Source organism: Pseudochaenichthys georgianus, chromosome 23 (genome assembly GCF_902827115.2).
Source record: "Pseudochaenichthys georgianus chromosome 23, fPseGeo1.2, whole genome shotgun sequence".
In the NCBI taxonomy this organism is placed as follows: Eukaryota; Metazoa; Chordata; class Actinopteri; order Perciformes; family Channichthyidae; genus Pseudochaenichthys; species Pseudochaenichthys georgianus.
The window spans coordinates 20,141,041-20,164,107 of NC_047525.1; the positions used below are offsets into that span (position 1 = coordinate 20,141,041).

The 23,067-nt window shown below is 42.0% G+C and overlaps 1 long non-coding RNA gene across 1 annotated transcript; it reads right to left on the minus strand.

Moving 5' to 3' along the window:
• Positions 1 to 398: 398 nt before the first annotated feature.
• On the minus strand, positions 399 to 22,246 carry LOC117468310 (uncharacterized). Its single transcript, XR_004554459.1, has 3 exons — positions 22,165 to 22,246; positions 21,195 to 21,332; positions 399 to 2,224 (listed from the first exon to the last, which is right to left on the minus strand). It is a non-coding gene; the product is annotated as an uncharacterized lncRNA (long non-coding RNA).
• Positions 22,247 to 23,067: the final 821 nt, after the last annotated feature.

Below are 23,067 nucleotides of genomic sequence, written 5' to 3' on the forward strand. Positions count from 1 at the left end.
AAAAAAACATTTTCTTATTACCCAAAGTGACTCTGTTACAACTTTACAATGTCAGGCCATATCAGCAGTCACACATACACATCGTCATTACCTGTAAATGAGCTTTTGTTGTTACAACAACAATTGTGCTTAAGCTACCTGTCATGCATTAAACTAAACAAATATAGGACGCTGTGAAATGCTATACTATTTTACTTCTTGTTGCCACACCAATTGCACAATGTCTTGTTTTACACCTTACATGACCTCATGCATTATTAACATCAGTTAAAGTATTTCAATAAAAAAAAGATTTGTTTGATAAGTGAGGGTCTGGCTTAAAGATTGTCATAAACAAAACGTTGTTCTTTGGTGTAAGGTAAGGTACGTTTATTTATATAGCACATTTCAGACGCAGAGGCAATTCAAAGCGCTTTACATGATCATTAACACGTAATAGCAAGACAACAGAGAGGAACACAATAAATAACAGATTCATAAAAACAATGCATTAATGAGATACAAAATAGTTTAAAAACGACATTGTAAATACGGTAAGTGCTAAAACAAGTTAAAAGGCTTCTGGGTAAGCAGCTCTGGTGTAGCTCCCTTAGGTAAAGTAATTAATAACTATTTAGTGTTAAATCATTTACTGTATGCTCGGAGCATGTTTACATGTTTTGTTGAAACCTCGAACAAAGGCAGATGCAGTATTTTCCTAGGACACTAGATGCAGAAATGGAAAAGCCAACCACCATGTTTTAGGATCATTTCTGTGGAACATTGATTTGACTCGTTGAGTGGCAACTGGAATGTCCAGTTAGAGATAATGTGCCTGAAGTATAATCAGCTCTGGAAATATTATCACAAGCTTCGTTCTGTTTCACTGCATCTTCATTCCTCACAATTAATGTTCATTGAAATGACTGAATAGATCAGAGAAATCATTCAATGCATCCCAGGGTTAGTAATACCCATTGCTTTTTCTTATTTTATGAATTACGTTCACTTACGTTCAACACATACAGAATGTAAGAGCCTACCCTTAACTCACAAAGATATGACATTTACATATAAGAGCACTCTTAGGTTTGAGGTAAAAGTGGCATCATGTCACACAATTCATTTAAATAGAAGAGCACTCGGGGCACGAAGACCTCCCCCCAAGGTTGTTTTCATAAGTGAAAAATAATGCATGCATCAGCATCGGGATTTGGATTCACTCCAAAATATCATGGGCTCTTTCTTGGCACATGATCCACCAAGTTTCATGAAAGTCGGGTACATTTCCCGTAATCCTGCTGACACAAAGAAGCAAAAACGAAACCTCCTTGGGCGAGGCTTTATTATATAAAGGAATCGTTTGAAACACAATGACACTGATAGCAAGGTCAGATGCCCAAACTAATGTCTCTGGGTAACAAAAGATTATAAGATTTGTACATTTTGTTCGACAAAATTGAATACATAAGGACATACGTCATTTGTGAGTTTGAAGCTTTTTCATTTCTTAAAAAAAAGTAGGCTTTTTGTCAAGGGAACCAGTGATGCTTACAACAACACTGCCTGATTACTATTTTAGTTCAAAATAAATCCTCCTTAGGTGCTAACCAAAAAGTAAACTAGTGAAAACTGCCCATTAGCACCCAAGCTAACCAATTCTCTGGGAGTAGCTCTGTAATTTATTCTGCGTTTCAAAATAACCGATATATGTAAATTGGCAACAATGAAGTGCTTGAATTCATTAGCAACTTTAACACTCTAATGCAACAAATATAATTAACAAGCATTGAAACTTGTTTAATCCGTAAAGGCCTGGTGTGGCATCATTGCGACCTGCTAACCACCGGGTCCTTCTGCTAGGCTTGGTGTGAACATGTGTGACAGAAGATGGCAACACCTCTTCACACCCCCTCTGCCTCTCTCTCATACACACACACACAAGTATACACACAAGTATACGCATAAGTATACACCCACACACACACTGGGTGAAAGGGTTAACTTCAACAGGGGTGACTGTTCCGACTCATATAGCTTTAGCTCCTGTGTTCTGACAGCCCCACACCTGAACTGTGCGCACAGTGCAATCCCCACTTAAGATGGTACAACCTGTACTCACTCAGACACACACCGCTAATCACTTCTTAGCTACACACAGTGGCTTTAAGGTCCGATAAGTAGGTTTGTGAGTATGGAAGATGATGCAGGTGACCCTTCAGATTCTGCAGCAGGTCCCGCCTCCCTGGAAAGTAAAGGAAACCAACATACATACTTTAAATGGCATATTCACCAGCTAATGCACACACACACACACACACACACACACACACACACACACACACACACACACACACACACACACACACGCACGCACGCACGCACGCACGCACGCACACACACACACACACACACACACGTTGTCACCCTCAACCAGCTGCACCTGTTGCTGATTGTTGACCAATGGCTGTCAAAAGGGGCTGCGTGCATATGGATTTTTCTTTTATGCATGCCCTTTTGTGTGTGTGTGTGTGTGTGTGTGTGTGTGTGTTAGTGACATTAGCAGCGATGTATCATATGTCACCAAGCCCGCAAGCGCTGACCAGCCCCCTCATTTACTCTGCCCGTTTTACATTGAAAAGATACATTCGGGGCCAATCAGCCGTTATTCAACGTACCACCACCAAACGGTTTAGCCAATGGCAGCTTCTGAAACCCTGTAATAAGAGAGTCCACTTTAACCCCAAGCCATGTCATGGACCTGCGCTGCTTCCAAGAGCCTCAAATAGATCAATTGACTTGTGCAGGAATTAAACCTTGTTTTAGTCCCACATGGAATGATGGGTTTTTAAATCTGTGGCCACATTTAATTAAAAATTAATCAGGTGTCATTCAAAAGACTGCACCTTCGATTGTAAGCAGTCAGCAGAGTGTTATTTTTAGATATGGTTGGTATTTTAGAGAGCTATATTTGTCACCAAGCTGAAAATCAGGTCAAGTGATGTTGCCAGCTGCATTCCTTAAGATCTTGTAACTTTCATTAGCCTTTCTTGTAGTAAAACACACTTGGCCATATAAGCTTACATTCTACATCCTGTTTGTGGTTTTAGTTTTTGTGCATGTAAATGGTCTGCAAAGGGTACCAGGGGGATTTTCTCTCCCACACACTCCTCCCCCTGCCTGAAACGCCTCGATTGTAGTCCTTTGTTTACATCTGTTACAAACACACACACATCCATTCAGGGGACATTACATTGACTTACATGCATTTCCTGGAGACTTATCCTAACCGTAACCATAACAACACATGCCTAACCCTAACCCTAAACCTAACCAAGTCTTCACCCTAACATTAATGATTCCCCTTATGGGGACCTCCATTTTGTCCTTAAGGGTTCAAGAGTTCACTTTACGAAGGTGTGAACATCCAGAGTGGCTCGGCATGTCACCAGTGTGTCTTTTTGTGTCATTTTGCTCACATCTTAAAATATTTACTTATCACTTTGTGTACTTGCAACCCCTAGCATACCGTGTTCCTGCCACTTGCACGTGGGCTTTCTCTCCCTGCACTGCACGTCTGCACGTGATGCTGAGATCCAAGTTTCATAACGTAGCCAGTTACACATTATAATGTGAGCGTCACCACTTTTCAATGATACTTTTTTTCTCTTTCCCTCAGAGATATACAAACCTGCTCCACTAAATGTCGTGGTTTCAAAAAAGCAGACATCTGATTAGCTGTGTAATTGATTTAGCGGTCTTGATTATAACTCATTTATTTTTATGTCTGTATTTGTTTGCTTTTGTTTGTGATGACGTTTCTTCTGCTGTACTGATTAAAAAGAACAATGTGTGTAAAATGAATCACAATTTTGCAAGTAGAGATCTGAATGTTCTGTCCGACACTCTGTTGGCGTATTAAAAGTTATTACTTAGCCTACAATGTACTTTGAAAAATAGAATAATAAACAGCCTCCTGATGCCAGGTCTCAAATACACAGTATTCTTTCTAATCTGGCTCTCGCAGGCCTTTTTTGTGTGTGCCAAATGGATGATTAAGCACACATTTTTACTGACAAATAAACCTTCTCCCAAACGTGAATCAGGGCTGTAGCTAGGACTTTGGAAATCTTGTCATGTCAAGCTACCTTAAAGATAGTCAGCTCTAAAAATCAAGCCATTAAAAAATCCCACATGTTTTGGATTGAAAAACCCTCCAACTTCCTGAGAACAAATCTAAATGGTAGCTCCGGACATGCGCTATTTGATATATGCATTGCTAGCTTGGCTGTCATTTATCTTTTCTATTTATTTTCTTTAAACCTGAATTCCAGGTTCAAAATGGACTCCTTTTAACTCTGTTTTTGGTCTCCACCATTGTCTCTGGGATATATGCGTCTCTTTGTTAGCTAACAGCACCACAAAGGTTACCAGCTAGTCCTAAACTAGCTAGTAGAATTAGCCTAGCTAGGTACACTTTTCATACCTGTTTAAAACAACCCCACAACATTCAGACTATAGTGCAGGCACAGAATATGTGAGAGGCTGCAGCTGTGACCTACCTTCTGCATGCTATCCTGATGTCTCTATCTATGGAGACACTGTGGACATAAAAAAAAAAAGCTACTAAACACAAACTGTCCCTCAATATGAACCTATTGCCTGCTTTCACGGCTATCATTAGCCCCGGCACTGGAGGTGTGAACAACCGTGGAACGAGGCCAAGCATCTTCAACTGTGTTATGGGGAAGACAATGTACTGCTATGGCATGCCGCTGCTATCTCAAGCACGCTCAAGGGAATGGTACTCACGCGCCAAAGCACAACATGTACCAGAAGAGAGAGATATTAGGAGGGGTGAGAAAAGATGTGGAAGGGTAGGGAAGCAGGAAAAAAGAACACAGGAGAGGTGAGATCAGGAACAGATATTGAGTGCCCTCAGCGCCTTCCTTCAGGACACTCTGAAGCCTTTTGGTTACATGACATGCTCTCTGCTGCGCCCTCATGGGTTTTCCAGTCGTCTTTGCCCTCCCGAGAATCTTCCACTGTTGACAAGTGACCACGACCAGCTCTGTTGAATGTCAATACTACACAGTCCACGCTCTGATATGGCAACAATAATGCGTAGGTTATGATTACTGACATAGTCATGTGCCACCTGCTGAGCGGACCCATAATAGTTTTTGTTGACTCGATTACGCACGGGTGGAAATGGGAAAATTCCAGGTCCATGTTTGCTTCCATTTTTGATAACCCGAGGGGGAATAAAAGGAAGTAAATAGATTAAGTAAATAGACTCAATACTAGAGTACACTTTTGAGATTATTTTCAAATATATTGTATTACTCCAATACATCCAAGAGGGAAATATTGTACTTTTTACTCCGAATTGAATTCCAATTGAATTGAATTTGAATTCTGGTTTATTTTAAAGCTTTAGTTACATGTTGTTTTGCAAAGTGGTGTAATACAACACTTTAATAAAGGGAAAAAGCATAATAGTGCCCCCTGAATCAATGCAGCAATACAGTGTAGTAATTATGACAAATAACCAATTAGATCAACTGACTGATGTGACTGACATACAGCCAATACAAATTGTGAATCCGCTGCATCATTACTTTTGATGTGGCTGACCTCTAACCCACCACCATGATAAATGTTAACACAAAATTAAGAGTGCTTTCCTATTCCTTCTCTTATTTTAGGCTTTTTTGCAATTCCTTCTGTCAGTTTAATGGAACAGTTTTTATGTGGACCATGAAGTGACATTTTGTCAACGTTTTTCAAGGTTAAGTAATGACTGTTATTTATTGCTATGTTGTTGGGTCCACAATCATGTATCCTGTTTTGAGTACGTCCAATAAAATTCTGCTAAAGGTCACCTCCTTTCGGATTGTCCGATCATGGCTTATGTTTTTGAAATGCTCACCACCACCCATGTCTAGACTTACTTAGCTGCGATTCATGCCTTTACCAACCCAAAGAGCAATTATCCAATGGGCTTTAATTGCCCATAGATGCTTCACATATCTCTTTAGATTTTCCTCTATTGTGCAATCTATTCCAAATGAAGTCCTTCTCTCCTGCTTGAACTGCAGCCAGGCATTCGTGTGTGTTAACAGTGTGCACAGTTAACCATCCCAAGTTAAATATAGATAAAGTAAAGATGCTAAGTCCTAAAGGTGGAGAAAAGTTGGCCCAAGGAGTGTCCTGAGTTCTGGGGATATCCCTGCCTAGTGTTGGCCTAAGCTTGGTAAACATACAGTATCTAATCGTGGACTCCCAATGGTTGCTTTACCAACAATGACACACCATGTATACTTTGAGAGCTAATGCAAATGGCTGATGATTGTTACAAGCTGTTGACCAAGCTAAGATGTTTAAATGTCAACCGGATACGTGGTTGCCATTTGTAGGGATCCTTTTTTGTGACTGTGTTTAAATGTCGTAGTTGGAAACCTTAACAAAACAGCATGACGCCGCCTCGAGAAAAAGCGCCATGCCCAGCAAATTTAATCTGAGCGCTGCGCCTTGATACGTCACTGTAGTAATTGGTGGATAAGCTTGTTTTTGACTGTGTTTGTCAGAAAGAAACTATCATTACAAAGACCCTGGCTGCTGCTGCCGGGGTGTGTAGGACTTTTTATTTCTGTACGTGGATCGTCCTCTCCGCTCTATGGCTGTCAAATTGAGCTCATTTATACAAAGTGTGAGAGCAATAACCTTCCGGTTGGTTTAATGGTGAAAAACCAATATATAGTAGCACAAACAAAAAATGAAATCCAAGGGGATAAAGCTAGTCTATCATACAACAGCGGTTATATGTTATCAAGATATCGTTGTCGTAATTTAAAACAACTGGGAGGTTTTTTTTAATGAAATGCTGCAAGGGCCCTTTCAGGAAAAAGGCACTATGCAGACACAAGCCCTTAGAGTCTTTAAAAGGGATTCAAACTGCCAGGCCATCTTACAAAAAAGCCAGCACTGACGCCGGTAGCGTTTACACCCGTGGCTCGACTGCATCAACTTCCATTATTCATACCCAACTCAGCCGCTTCAATCCGGCCCAGACCGCTCACCTTACACGTTACACATTCATTCACAGTAGTGCTTACTGAACCACACTGTCAGGCACAGCGTGTCCCGCCCTCAGGTGTCCACACTACCATAAACACACCAACATGTGCTTCCTTTATGTGGCAATGAGATCAGTCTTTTGATTTATAGGTATGATTTACTATGTATGAGTGATGGTAAGCTTTATTGTTGACAAGCTTATTCAACATTTATAGTATTGTTGTATTGCTCTTTTTCCAAACTGAAGCAGTCAATGCATAAATGAAGTAAAGTAGAAATACATTAATCAATACACTTCCCCCCCCCCCCCCCCCCCCCGGGAGCCTTCACTTTGACTATCAAGAGTTTACGCAGTACGCATACTCGTGCACACATGAATGTATACGCTAATTTCTCGTAAATTCAGACGTTCTATTTTATCTTGTGCCAGGTAAGCCAAGATTGCTGATGGCTGGTATGAACACACACACACACACACACACACACACACACACACACACACACACACACACACACACACACACACACACACACACACACACACACACACACACACACACACACACACACACACACACACACACACACACACACACACACACACACACACACACACACACACACACACACACACACACACACACCTCACAGCAGTAGGGACCTGCGCATCCAATTTGTGAGAACGACAATCAGTGCACTTTCCCTCGATACCAAGGCAGGCCCATACTTGTATGTGTTCTCAGTTAAACTTTGTATTGTGTGTATGTGTATATTTAATCTAGCTGAGTCAAGTTATGTCTCTTATATAACCGTCAATACTGAAACAAAGCTTGGGGTGTCTGATTATCTTGTGCCTGCCAACATGAATTAACTAGCATAACTACAGAGCCTTTGAATGTCATGGCTATATTTATCCATTGCAAGCCACACTGGGTGTCTCTGTCTGTCCCCTTTGAGAACGAGGTCTGGATCGCCACCAACGCTAACCAAAACTAGGCCAAGCACAGATGGACCGACTGCTTTGCAGGCGTGCCAACATGTCAGCGGCGGGGATTGTGTTGCATAAAGAACGGCGTGTGTGCCTCGGCTTGAATCGACAACTTAAACAGTGCTATTTTAAGTGGAAATCAATGGCGGCATTGATTTGATTGATGGATCAGACTACAGTGACACTTGGATTGGATTTGAGTCAAAAAGACTGAATCAATCAAACGGGCCCATTGCTAAGGGAAATAAATGACTTAAATTCACCAACAAATTCACTCATTTAGGTTCAACTTTTAATCCGACAATCTTTTTGTTTCATAATATTCGTCTAGATTTTAAAACATAGACATTTTACAGCACATGTTATAAGTTGGAAATAAAGGTTTTTTGGCTTTAAAGAAGCTCATTTTCAGGTTCTTATTATAATGTGCTTCTACTTTGCACAGGTGGTACTACAAAAAATAGCACTGGTCAGGCCACTCGGACCTAAACGCATAAAAAAGATATATGCATTTTTCATGGGATATTGCAAATCTAACCGCCATGGAAGGTAAAGTCCTTCCCGCCCACTTCCTTTAAAGCCCTTCACATCTCACGATTAGATCTCCTTCCTGCTGAGTAGCTCCATCATCCTTTCATCCTTCTGACCCATTTATCTGCAGGACTCTGGCCAGGTAAATCTGCACTGATATCATTAAGTTCCCATTAAAGCCCCCTAGTGTATCCAGGCCAGATAATCTAGGCCAAGCAACCCTCCTGCTTCACAGAGGAGACTAGCAATCATGGAGAAAAATTGCTTTTGGACTCCATATATGTACCAAAGCATTACAATGCAAAACAAGTTAAATTGTAGTTCAGGGTTGAATGGTTTTAGGTTACATTTATTTAGGAAACACGATTGGAATTGTCCTTTGAAAGGCATTGTTATGCAGACGACTGTACATTAAACTGATGATAATGTTTGCTGTGTACCTCTACATGGCTTTTAAGTACCATAACAAGCATTTAATTGGAATTGTACTGAGGAAGGATGGTAAAAAGAGGTTACCATCTGTCATGTTGCATTTCCACTTCAATTACGGGTTGCTATCTTTGAGAAGAGAGGGTATTATTACAGCTCCTTTAGTATGTACAGTATGTGTGTTTTTACGTCTCATTCGCTGCTATTTTCGGACTTTCAGGCCTGCCTTTTTCAGCCGCCGTGCACTTGTTCCAGGCTGTTTGACATTTAAATGCTAATCAGCTATTAGTGTTTAAACTAAATATTACTACAACCAAGATCAACAGTAGTCTCTGACCACTCCCCTTCCTGAGCAAGAGTGTCAACATGTAGTAAAGAGCAGACTGAGGGGAAGAGACAGCGAGGGAGGAGAAATCTATACGAAGAAAACCTGACAGTGATTGACAAAGAGACCCAATAAAGAAAAGATAGAAATAGACAGACTAGTCACAAAAGGAACAAGAGGAAGACAGACAACATAGAGCCAAGGGAGTTCAACACATGACTACACAGATGGAGAAACATTTCTTCACTTCCCTTCGCCTCGAGGATTTCTGCGAAAGGGCATAGAGAGTTTTTATTCTGTTTTATATACAGACACAAAGGCTTCATTTAAGGTGTTAAAGCTTTCAAAGGGCAGTCACGTTGTACTTGTTTGTTCGGTCACACATATGCTGAGGATAGGGGGAAGATAGTGAGTGTCTGTTTTTTGTCATCTGACTGCACTCTGACTTTTAAGGGAAATGTTGGTATTTGTAAGCCTTGGTTGTTATTGCCATTATGACAATTGGTCTTGACAACAAAGCATATTTGTGATAAGGTTGGGAAGCATAGACTATGGCCAGAAAACAAAGCTTACAAACAAAAATCAAAAACCGCGAAACTCATATATGACTACAATCTGACACAAAGAAAGAAAGAATCCCTGTAGCTGTTGCAGCAAACACAAAAACACTTATAGAACAATAGAGTAATGCATTTTACAATTACCGGCTCCATCGTTTTTTTTTATTGTGTTTTTGGTTGCACGACTAAAAATAGGTCTGAGTTTAACCCAAGCTAACGAGATTTTCACATTTTATTCTAAGACTGATAAAAGTGATAAAGCCAAAACTGTGCCGCCTTTAGCTTGGCAGTGGTGACACGGGTCCATGCGACTGTCATAATAATAATAATGAATTCCTTACATTTATTATAGAGCTTTTCCAGATGCTCAAAGCGCTTTACAAAAACACATTGCACATATCATGTGCAGTCCACAGTCACCACTGTGGACAATACAGAAGTGTCTTGCCCAAGGACACAACGGCTTTACAGACACAACGGCTTTACAGACGCAGTTTCACCCCTTGATCTGATGATCATTGCACAGCACACTGCGCCACACCGTCCATCTTCACGCCTCGAAGTCATCGAGGCGCTTTTACAAGTACACATTGATATCATACATGTACTGTGGACAATACCCACAGGAGCAAATCCGGGTGAAGTGTCTTGCCCAAGGACACAACGGCCTGACGCAGTGGCGGCAGGAGCGGGTTTCGAACTGGAGTTCCCCAACGCCCCCCTTGATCTGATGATCAGATGCACAGACCACTGCGCCACCCGTCATGTGGTTTGTTATAGCCTAAAGTCATTTGCTTCTGGCAGTTGCATTTATGCTTAGTAAAATACAAATATAGTAATAACATGTGGAGATTATCCTGCTGAACAACACGTTTAAGTATCATAGACGTGTGTTTTTTTCTGCCATTTCTTTTTTGGCTACTAACGGTCAAGTTAACATGATGATTGTGCTGCATTCCTATTGGCTTGTGTGACAGAGAGCTCCCTTCTCTTCAGAGTGGTGAGCCTTGGCCCCTCCCCAACTGTTTGCTGTTAATAAGCACTCTCCCTGACCCCCAGCTACAGCAGCGACGGGCCAGACACGGTCCTTATCACTCAGTCAGGATGTATTGGAGGAGAGAGTGAAGACGAGAGGAATCACCTGGAATCTTGTTAGGTTCAGGGGCTTTAATGTGTGTGTACGAAGCATACGGCACAGTCCAGATCCAAGGGGAGGAACTGTGGCTCGGATTAGTTAACCCTGCCTCACCCGGGGTGCTGCTCGGCCTTCATCCCTGCAGCATAAGCCCTTAATGAGTTCCCTGCCACCTTCTCTCCCTTTTCTCTCTATATTTTGCTTACTACTCAATTTGCGTTACCGTAGCATCCGGACAAAAACAACCAGATTCGGAGACAGCTTCATCCCGCAGGCAATAAGACTGTTACACACCTGAACTGCTGAAACAATTTCACAACAATCATCTGCTACTTAGTAATTATGTATCTATTATCTAATATATCATTCCAATAACTTGTATATAGACTCGTATTGCACTATTACACTTTTTTGTCTCACTTTTTTTATTACTTTTAATATAATATACTTTAATATTGTTTTAGTATTGTCTGCTTATCTGTATTATTGTGTTGCATTGTTGGAGAAGCCTGTGACCTAAGATTGTCAACGACATAATTACTCTGTAGCTATGTTAGTTTGACAATAAAGAACCTTGCACCTTGTGTATCTCATGTCTTCAGAGTTCCCTTGTTTCTCCTCAAGTATCTCTCTCCACCTCCTCCCCTTTTCTCCTCTTCTCTCTCCCCCACCCCCACCTCCCAGCACATGTTCTTCTGGGTCAGGATTAGGGCCTTTCTAGTTAGTCAATTAGAGTGAGCCAGAGAGTGATAGAGAGGGAAAGAGAAAGACATTTCTAGTATAGTCTGTGATTTTAAGCCTCTTTTCCAAACCTGCACCGGGTCACATGATGTGATTAATTCTGCTGCTCTTTTTTAATCGATTTAATGTCTTCTCAGTGTTAAGCAGGTGAGCTGGATTGTAAAAACAGACAAATGGGAAACCAAAAGGTCTGTTCATTAAATGTGGGGCTGAGTATGTAACCAGACTACCATTTTTCAATTAAACGACCACAGAGGGGCCAATAAAAACAATAATAAAAACGTCAACAAATATATAAAACTACAGTCTATGAGTGAGGGAATTCAAGTGTATTTTAATTTAGCTCTGTCTTCATTATAAATAACAGTTTTCCTATTTGATATGCACCACATATAACATTATATTCTGGGTTTATGAGTATGACATATTTTTGAATTTCTCCATACAGCCTGTTTTGTGTTCGTCTTGTTTTGAATGCTAATAAGCATTAAACTAACTAAACATACCAACTGTTGTTTGAGTCTACAATCTGTGTTTTTTCATAGACGCATGCTTGACCTTATGTTTCCATGTTGTTGTACCGTTGATTTATTTATGCATTTATGCTATCCTGTGTAGCCGTGAAAACATTTAGAGGAGCGATTTGTTTAGACTGGCGCATAATAGAAAGCGTGGCTCCCCCTCCATATACGGTAGCAGGAGGGTCTCTGGGGAGAGGAGTAAGCTGTTAGTATCTGGCCGTACAGTCACTAAGTCTGGCAGCGACCAGTAAGTGGGAACCAGCTTGTCTATTTAGGGGTAATAAATTACCCTTTTGGGAAGAAGCAGCAGAATATACACGGTAGGTATTTTGAAAAGATGCAGTGAGCCCCCCCCCCCGCCCCCCCCCCCCCTTTCTGCCCCTGGGGGTCTACAGTTGGATAAGCCCATCTCTCAGAAGAATGCAGAAAGGTACCCTCCTGTCTCATGTGGAGCGAGCTTAGAGGGGGGGGGGGGGGGGGGGGGGAGTTGTGATCCAATTTTCAGCTTTTTCTCTTCGCTGGTGTTTTGTTAGATGCTTGTTTAAATGGGTTCCCTGGAGATGATGTGTCCGGGGTTTGGTAAATGAGTCTGTGTGTGTGGTCATGAGCAGCGCTGTGGTTATTCCACGCTGATTAATTTTTAAAAAAAATCAGTGACTTTTCCTGAAAGTAGAAAAAAAGCCTTGCAGTAAGTACATTACAGGGTCATGTAAGGGTCGACCTTACCCTGACCTGGGCTTGTTTTAAGTTCCAAAAGTTATGAGAATAGGAAATATAATCAGAACAAAATGGGATTAAAGTGCTCTAAGCTCATCTATCGCAAAGACCCCCTCTCTCCGGGCTTAGAGGTTGATTATGGCATATGATATTAAATCCTCTTTGGGCTTTGTGTGAGTGTGTGTAGCTTTGTTGTGTGTAAACCTGCCTGTGTATATGTGCCTGTATGCGATTCATATGTGTAATGTTCCACCTGCCGCTGTTGGACCTTGCGTCGGGGGCTTTATACCCCCCTCGGTGTGCGGTCAGGAGTTCAGCGGGGTGCTAAGTAACAACCTCCAATCAACATCCATCACTCACTAGTGGGATGCATGGGTGCTTCTCCGCAGCCCAGGTAGCGGAGAGCGGGGCGAGGCTTAGCGCCGCTCCATCCTGCTGAACCTCCATGACATTAACATAATGTCCTGATGATGCCGTTCACACGTTTTTGGTACCGCTGGCTGAGGATAATAACCCAGCGTTTACTGTGGGGAGTGTTAATAGTATCGCCATTTCAAGGTCAGCGGAGCAACACGTTAGCATAAGTTTCGATCAATTTAATAGCTTCTCCCCCACGTTTAGGTATCTTCGATTCATTTCCTCTGAAATAATATCAAACTGAGTCCGAGGTAAAGCCTAAATGTCACGAAACAAATGTTGTTTCGCTGAAAGCAGGCAGTGTTTAGCAGTAAACACACAGTGCAGGTCGGTCTGACACCAAACACTTGAGGAGTGTGTCATTGAGTTGGCAGAAGCAGGTACACGCCGACTGAAATGTTAATTGCTGTCGTCACATGATGACCTTGCAACTCCAACTCCGACAAGACTGGAATACTATGTTGGGTTAATGCTGGTTTCAATAATCCATTTAGCCAGCGAATCATCTTTTAATAAAACAGAAGTTAATTTCCAGAGCAGTGGGACCAACCTCAGTGTCTGACTCAACGTGTTCACTCAAAGAGCACTAAATGTTGCATGACTAAAAATTGAATAAAAATGGAAATAGAACAAGATTTATCAGTTTTCTTTTTCAAGGCATTTCTCTTTCTTGTCAAAACTTCACGCCTACATTACCCACAATGAACCCAAGCAACAGTTCTGTATGGAATGTGGTCATGCTACTAGCAGCTAATGCAAAGCCTTGAGGCTATACCTCATTTTCCCCATGCTTCATCATTAGAGTTCATTTTTAATATGCAGCTAAATCTAGAACACGACAAACAGTTTAAATACAAACAGTTTAAATACAAAGTAAAAATAACTATTAAGCTTCAGAGGTTGAAGTAAATGTAAGCTAGCTAGCCCTTTCTTTCATTATTTATGCGAAGCTAAGCTAATCGTTTCCTGGCAAATATCATATTCTCCAAATCTTTTTCCTAACTTGTAATTCTTTATATTATGAGTCAACGGGAATTAATTAGTGTTCTTCCCTTTTGATTTTTTGATTTCCAGATGTTGTGGCTCAATTACTTTTCATGAACGTTCGAAGGCAACTTTACTCTCAGCCCGTTTATTTGTGAACCCGGGCGACAGATGCCCAAAGTTTTTACATACCCAGAGGTTCGTGTTATACAGGATGTGTTTCAAGACGTGCGTCAGCAGAAGTGCTGAATCCTAACCGGCCTTCTCATCTTCCAAAAGATTCAGCGTCTCATTATCACCTGACGACGTGGTGAAATACTGAGGTTAGAGGAGAGTTAGGGAAGTTAGGGAAGCCGACTAAAAAGATCACAGTGTGAGCTCAGGAAGCCCAAAAATGTGACTTTTTGCTTCCTCGATTTAAGTTTCTCTCTGGAGCATGAGCAACAAGTGAGTTGTTTATTTACACAGTAGGCCTAAGCGCTTGTTTACGGCACATTTGCTCTTTTTGCATGCTCAAAGCAATCACAGAGCATTATTTTGGTTTTGGTCTCAGTGGGTTTCTTTCGAGGAAAATTATAAAAAGCAGTTATTTTCTCTTTTCTTCATGTGGTGATGGTGGGATTGGTCGAGGCTGTCCATCACGCTAACTACGAGGTCCCCTGTGTTCCTGTTTTAAAGCTAATGTATGGGTTAAAGAGTGGCTTGGTTTTCCATTGTGTACACACACACACACACACACACACACACACACACACACACGTTGCCACCCTCAACCAGCTGCACCTGTTGCTGATTGTTGACCAATGGCTGTCAAAAGGGGCTGCGTGCATATGGATTTTTCTTTTTTTTGTATGTGTGTACTTTTATGCATGCCCTTTTATGTGTGTGTGTGTGTGTGTGTGTGTGTGTGTGTGTGTGTGTGTGTGTGTGTGTGTGTGTGTGTGTGTGTGTGTGTGTGTGTGTGTGTGTGTGTCTGTGTGTGTGTGTGTGACATTAGCAGCGATGTATCATATGTCACCAAGCCCGCAAGCGCTGACCAGCCCCCTCATTTACTCTGCCCGTTTTACGATGAAAAGATACATTCGGGCCAATCAGCCGTTATTCAACGTACCACCACCAAACGGTTTAGCCAATGGCAGCTTCTGAAACCCTGTAATAAGAGAGTCCACTTTAACCCCAAGCCATGTCATGGACCTGCGCTGCTTCCAAGAGCCTCAAATAGATCAATTGAGTTGTGCAGGAATTAAACCTTGTTTTAGTCCCACATGGAATGATGGGTTTTTAAATCTGTGGCCACATTTAATTAAAAATTAATCAGGTGTCATTCAAAAGACTGCACCTTCGATTGTAAGCAGTCAGCAGAGTGTTATTTTTAGATATGGTTGGTATTTTAGAGAGCTATATTTGTCACCAAGCTGAAAATCAGGTCAAGTGATGTTGCCAGCTGCATTCCTTAAGATCTTGTAACTTTCATTAGCCTTTCTTGTAGTAAAACACACTTGGCCATATAAGCTTACATTCTACATCCTGTTTGTGGTTTTACTTTTTGTGCATGTAAATGGTCTGCAAAGGCTAAAATCCCAAAGTTCCCACCAGGGGGATTTTCTCTCCCACACACTCCTCCCCCTGCCTGAAACGCCTCGATTGTAGTCCTTTGTTTACATCCGTTACATCAGTGACATCACTACGTAACACTCGCACTTCTATTGGCTAGCGCTCCAACACATTGTAGGCTAAGGGGCGGGACATTTCTAAGCGACTAATCATAACAGACTGGGCTCTGGTTTCAGACAGAGGGTGAAAAGAGGTGCTGCAGCACAGGCAGTAGAAAAAGAAGTTGGAACATTAAAGCATGGAAACATGTCACAGTAGAGACTAAAATACAAATATGAGCCTGAAACTGAAAACAATAGGGCACCTATAAAACACACACTCAAGGACCGCCACACAAACACGCCCCACCTTCACCCAAACCTTTGTCCCCTGTAATTAAGGCATCCGCTTGGCCTCGTTGGCCCCAAGCCACTTGTCTCTCTTAAGAAAGAGAATGGAAAGTTGTCACAGTGTTACACTGTCTCACACGCTTTCTCTCTCACTGCCCATGTCTCTCTCCTCTTCATTTAACGCCCTCATTTTTTCCTTTTCCTCTCTGTCTTTATTTTTCGCCTACAGGCCCTGCTCGGCGTGGAACAAAGGGAGGAAGCACCCCTGACATTAGTTGCTAGGATTATTTTTATCCCGAGTGTTGTGTTATTTTTAGCAGTGAGGTTATATTCGTCGCTGTTCTGCCAGATTTGAAGCTGAAGCTGTTATAGTGGATGACTGTTGAGGATGCTGTTTGAGAGCACGCCTACAATCACTTAGCCTGGGTGATCACGAGTAGCTCGCTGATTGTATGTTTTCACTGTTCTAGCCGGTACTAGCTCTCTTTGTTGGATCTTCTTTCTCCTTTTTTAATTTTAAAGTATTTGGTCCTTTCACAGTTGCATAATGACCTTATTGTGTTCTGTGGCAGAATGAGGGCAATTTCCCGCTATTTCTGTCTCAAAATCAACCTTTCCAAATGAAGCTCACCTCCTCAATCCTACATTCTTTCACGCTACCATTTCATCCTCTCACTGGGGCAGCCGTGAAGTAAAAATAGACCGTCACATTGTCCAACGATTGTATTTAAGTGAAAATTGTCACTTTGCATGAGTGCAAAATGCTTATTATGGATACACAGCATCTATTTGGAATGATTGCAGATTGCAAATCCAATGGCTGGTCACTGTCGCCGCCGGTGGCTGCGAGTCGAGATGAGCCTCTCTCTCTCTCTCTGAGCACCCAACCCACAATCCTCCCACGCCTGCACTCACTAACTCCCCATCCCTGACTCACAACCCAATCTCTGCTCAACCCAAACCAACCCAGTGACCTCAGCTTTCTAAATATTCCTGCAATCCAACTGTGGTAATCCAGCCAAATAGCTTGAGTTTTGGTTCACCATTTGCCCGTATAAGGGAATTAGCCTTTTTGTTTAAGCTTCCTCCACCATAGGAAAGAAACGTCACAGGGGTGTATAGATTAGGCAAGTAATCTTAGGTTTTAAGTCAAAACAAGGAGGCGTTTTGAGCTGATTACAGATTATTGTTGTATTTATATTATCAACCAACCCGAAGTAAAAAGATAGATTTGTTTTATTTGAGGAGTACTGGCTGCTGAGAGGTAGTAAGGTCTAAAAAAAAAGCTTCAATTGCATAACTGCTTTGAACACAATACTATACTGTTTATTTTTGGAGCGTTTTTTCTACATTTGTAGCTGTAAAGTTATGAAAATGCAGAGCAAGGAGATTCAGCTGATACTGGTCTTCTTGGCCGACTACGAGCATGTGGTTTTTTATTTTTATATAAATGCTGGACCCAAATCGCATACCAACTGGGGATTAAGTGTGTCGACCAACAATCATAAGCATGTGATTAATGTGGGTTCATAAGTAGCAACACAGAGACAACTCTCAAGGGCAGCCTCAGGTCACATGACGTGTCCTAGAGAGACATCTCACATCGCAATGACTGTCTGGGTCTGACTCCAGCACCAGGGCAGCGGGTACAAGATAAGCTCCGGTTCACTGTGCATGAGGACGACAGAGGACACCAAGACAGAGAGATAAAGACATACCCAGACATATAATATGCTGTAATCCTGATGCCAAGATAACAGTTATTATCAGTCACAATCATTTTGTATGGTTACACATATTTTTTTTTAGCATTTAATCCATCATTTCTGTTGCTAGGTACAGTTTTTGTATCCTTAATTTGTTCTTGAGAAAAGTCTACTTCAGGTTCACGACATTGAGAATTGTTCTTACCTGTGTTGTTATAAGGATTAATGGAAAATAAAATGAATGCACATTGAAGTTGATACGATAAGCTCAGATAAATGCCCCGGGCGAATGCTAGCTGTCATATTGAGTAGCGTCAGTAGGCTTATAGATAGCATAATCAAGCACTCATTATTGGATGGCATGGATCCCAATTTACATAATTGATGTGAATTGAAGTTAGTGATGTGTTTGGTCCATTCTAAATATAAAAAAATATTGTAATTTCAATCTTATATCATTCTCCAACTGTGACGAAAACACAATAACTAATTAGCCAGTGTCAGAAACTTCGTAGAAATCTCAGTAAGTGGCTTTTCCTTGAGAACGATTGGTGAAAGAGGCCCGTTGTTCCGGAAGCAATGGTCCATACATTTGGAATAAGGTTGAACAAAAGACCATTTGCCAGGCAACCAGCGTAGACTCCAGAAGGTTTCTGGTCAAATAAATAGTCCAGCACATAATCCCCCTAAAATAATAATATAACTGTTGTTTATACACAGCTGTTTTAGTACCAACCGTTTTTTTAATGAATATTTGCCTACTATAACTTTAATCTGTTTGCAAATGTACCGAATAAATCTGCTTGAAAACAACAGAGTTCAACATGTTCAAAAAGATTGCAGACCAATTTGCAACCATCGAAATTGGGATCCTCCCAGCAAAGGAAACAAGCCAGAGCCGAACTAAATTGGAAGCGGTTCAATAGACCCCGGCAGAAATGTATCCAAACATGGCCCCAACATTCCATCGGTTCCCTTTCCAGGAATTTCCAGAGGTTTCGAGGGCCAACGTACTATCCAGCTGCCAGGAGTTAGAGACAGAGAGGCCAGACTCAGTGCACGGGGGGGCTGAGGTGGAACCATCCCCAAAGCGGGCCCCCTGTCCTCCTGCAGCTCCTCTCTGTTATTGTTTTGACTGAGATGGAGGGTTGGGGGTGAGGGGGTTCACGTTGGGTAAGGCCCTGCCTATTATGTCTGGGCGTCTGGGAATCTAGGTCATGGTTAGACCTCATCTTCTCGGCCCCGCCCCTCCTCTCCTCCAGTGACCACTGCCAAAAACCCTGCTCTTTAATCCCTGCTGCCTTTTTCCCTTCTCGCCGTCTCGACCGATGTGCCGCGCCCATCCCACCCCCACCCCTCCCCCACCCTCCCCTCTCCTCACTACAGTTTCTCCCTTTTTCTCGCCGCGCCAAATGCCAGTCGTTTATCAGGGATAGGCAGCTGTCCCCTTTGCTCGGGGGAGTGGAGAAAAAAGACAGACAGAGCGGAGGCAAACAAAAAGGAAGAATTGTGGAAGGAGACATGCAGACAGAGAAGGCAGACAGATCTTTAGTTTGACTGCTGCCTTTGAATTCTTAATCTTAAAGCAAAAACACTTCAGAAAGATCAACATCACACAATTTAAGAGAGGTCATGTCTTATCCTTTTACCAAACGCACCCTTTTCACTAAGTTGATATATAGTCATATAGTAGCTTCATGTGTGTCTGCCTGGAATGCAGATATCAGAATGTCTCTGCTGTAGAGAGTTGAAGGCTAAAGCAAGCGTCATAGCTGAAGCGTTAAGTAAAAACATTAGCATACTCGAGATATGGTTTTCTAAGTCAACAGCTTTCTCTGCTTGGATACTGCAGGCGTTGGGGGCAAAGTATCACAGGAAGAAGACACTGCAAAGGTACACTTTGTACAGTGAAAGGTGACAAATGTCAACAGTGAGGTATTTCACGTGACGACAATTTAGAAATTACCTCGCGGAACTTCCTCCACATGATTACGATTTTATCTTTATTGGGATTGTTCTGATAAGTGAGCAAAACTGCCAGTTGACCTTGGTTGCACTGATTTGACCTTGACAGAGGTTGTTAGAGTTTATTACAACTTGAGGCTTATCATTGTAGTGTTGAGTATAATAACACGTTGTTGGCTGAAGCAGTTGATTAGACCTGGAAACACACATCGCTAACAAAACACAATAATACAAGTTGATAAAACAGATTGTCTTTTTCTTCCGGTTTTCCCTTTTCCTGTAGTGTGTAATATAGGTTTGTGTATGTAAATGGTCTGCAGGGCGTACAATCCCAAACTTCCCCCATGCCTGAAATGCTTCCATTGGACTCCTTTGTCTACTTCCGTAACATAGTGACATCACTTTGTAAAACGTGCATTTCTATTGGCTAGCTCCAACACATTGTACGTGATTTACTAAGGAGTGGGACATCTCTAAGCGGTTGACCAATCACAACAGAGCCGGCCAGCTAACCAATCAGAGCAGACTGGGCTCTGGTTTCAGACAGAGGGTGAAAAGAGGTGCTGCAGCACAGGCAGTATGAGGAAAATAAAGAGCTTTTGAACATTAAAGCATGGAGACATGTCCCAGTAGAGGCATAAAGTACACATTTGAACCTGAAAATGAACATAATAGGGCCCCTTTAAAGTTAATACTCATGCAACTCAAGGTAAAAGTGAACTCAGAAAAATATCTGACAGCACAGGAAGTATCTTATCTTCATTGTATAATCGTTTTTAAATGGTCTCTTCTGGTTTGTTTGTGGTGTTGGAAGTGAATGCGTGTATTCTGCATGTCAGATCAGAAATGCCACGTTATCATCCGGCTTCATCGCCACGCATCTGATATCAACAAGCGACTGTCTGTCTGTCTGTCAAAAATGCATTCTTCACATGCCACTGTGTGTGTGTGTGTGTGTGTGTGTGTGTGTGTGTGTGTGTGTGTGTGTGTGTGTGTGTGTGTGTGTGTGTGTGTGTGTGTGTGTGTGTGTGTGTGTGTGTGTGTGTGTGTGTGTGTGTGTGTGTGTGTGTGTGTGTGTGTGTGTGTGTGTGTGTGTGTGTGTGTGTGTGTCTGCAGCAGCCAGTGGCGACGCGGCAGATGTCCCTATATTAACGGCTCGGAGCTGTGTTATACCTTTAACTGCATATAGAGCCGGTTATCATCCGTATACATCTGCTGGAGGCGCCCTGCCATTTTGCGGAGGTGACATGTGTCGTGCGGTTTGAGGGACACAAATGAAACGCATAGATCATCGCCGTTGCTGCTGCTGGGCTGTAAACACAGAGGGAAAGGGACACACACACACACACACACACACACACACACACACACACACACACACACACACACACACACACACACACACACACACACACACACACACACACAAACACATAATGAAGCTAATGATCTGTGGGGGCATGCAGGGAGAGTGTTGGCACAGCCACGCAGGCATCCAGCTGTGAAATCTCCAGCGGACCCCTGGGAGAGGAGCCTGTTCTCCACTGCCTTCTTACCAGCAAGATCTCTCTGTGTGTCTATTTGCTTACTGTCATCGCCACTTTTCTCTAGTTCTCTCACATTTCTCCCAGACGTTCTCCTTCTCACAGTTACTGACTTGAAGATGCAGTTGATGCGGTCTCGTGTCGGGCAAGGCTCCGGATGGTAGGGGTCATAGAGGCTGTCTTGTGTGTTTATTCATATTGTAACAAGGTACTGTAAGTGCAAGCCTTAGTTGAAACTGTAAATGATCAATGTTTTTTGGATGGATTTACATCATTGAAGCCTTTATATTAAGGCTATCCACGCTACCGCTCGCAATTTATCTGGAACATTAATGCGTAAAAAGAAAAGCTGCAAATTATTCACATTACCCAGTTCTTTATCACAACACCACTTGTCCCCCTGTAAGTAAGGGGTTAAAACCCTGCCCAAGCGCACGTGAAAAAAGCAGTGCTCCAGTGTTCAGTCCAGCATTAACCAACAGTTCACAGCAACATCATGTTCCTGTTCTTTCATAATCAAATCAGGATTATACAGACACATCCCGTGTGCAATTGGATATGTGACATTATCTGCAGGGGTCAGATGTTGACCTGCATACCTTGGCCAATGGCAGAAGAACCACCGATAGCAATGAAGGACAATCAACTCGTCGGGACCAATCAGAAGACATGACAGGAAGGGCGGGCAGTACCACTGAACGTGCGATCTCTATCCGACACTAAGCAAACAGACGGAGGAAATTATTCACGCCATAAAATGAGATAGCAGAGCTTGACTGAGGGTTGTACAGATGTATAAACACCCACACAGTTATTTTTTCTTACTGTATCTGTGAGTGAGTTTTAATATTGGTTTTTTTAGAATTGTATTGTATTTCTAAAATGAAGGCATGTGTATGTTGATAGCATTACAACCAATTACTGATACAATACTTTGCATTGCAACTGTATCTTAAAGAGGCCCTATTACGCTTTTTGGGTGTTCCCTTTTCTGTAGGTTTCTGTGCATGTTAATGGTCTGCAAAGGCTACAATTCCAAAGTGTTATTCCCATACACTGTGTCTAGCATATTGGTTTTAAGGCAGTTTTCTTTATGAGATTGAAACCCCTCAGAAAATATCTACCCTTAAAACAAATGTTGAACGTTTTTATAATTCTCCAAAAGATGCTGACCTATGTGAATTGGAACTAAAGGAACTTAATATTTAAGAGGCACCTCTATGTAGAAAAGCAGAGAACTAAGCTTTATACAGTATGTCGATGATATATAAGGGACCTTAACTTAACCCTGATTATTAAGTAACAATAGTGTTAAGTAAACCCCTTAAATACTCCATTTAAAAACGGGATGATGTCTGATGTCCGCACCCTCCCATTTAATCATTTCAATCACAGACTAATAATTTAATCGCCATTACTGTGAGTGGAGAGGAAAACCTAATCGGGACAATAGTTTGTTTTGTTAGTCAACAGATGCTGTCCAGTTGTTTCTCATTCTTACC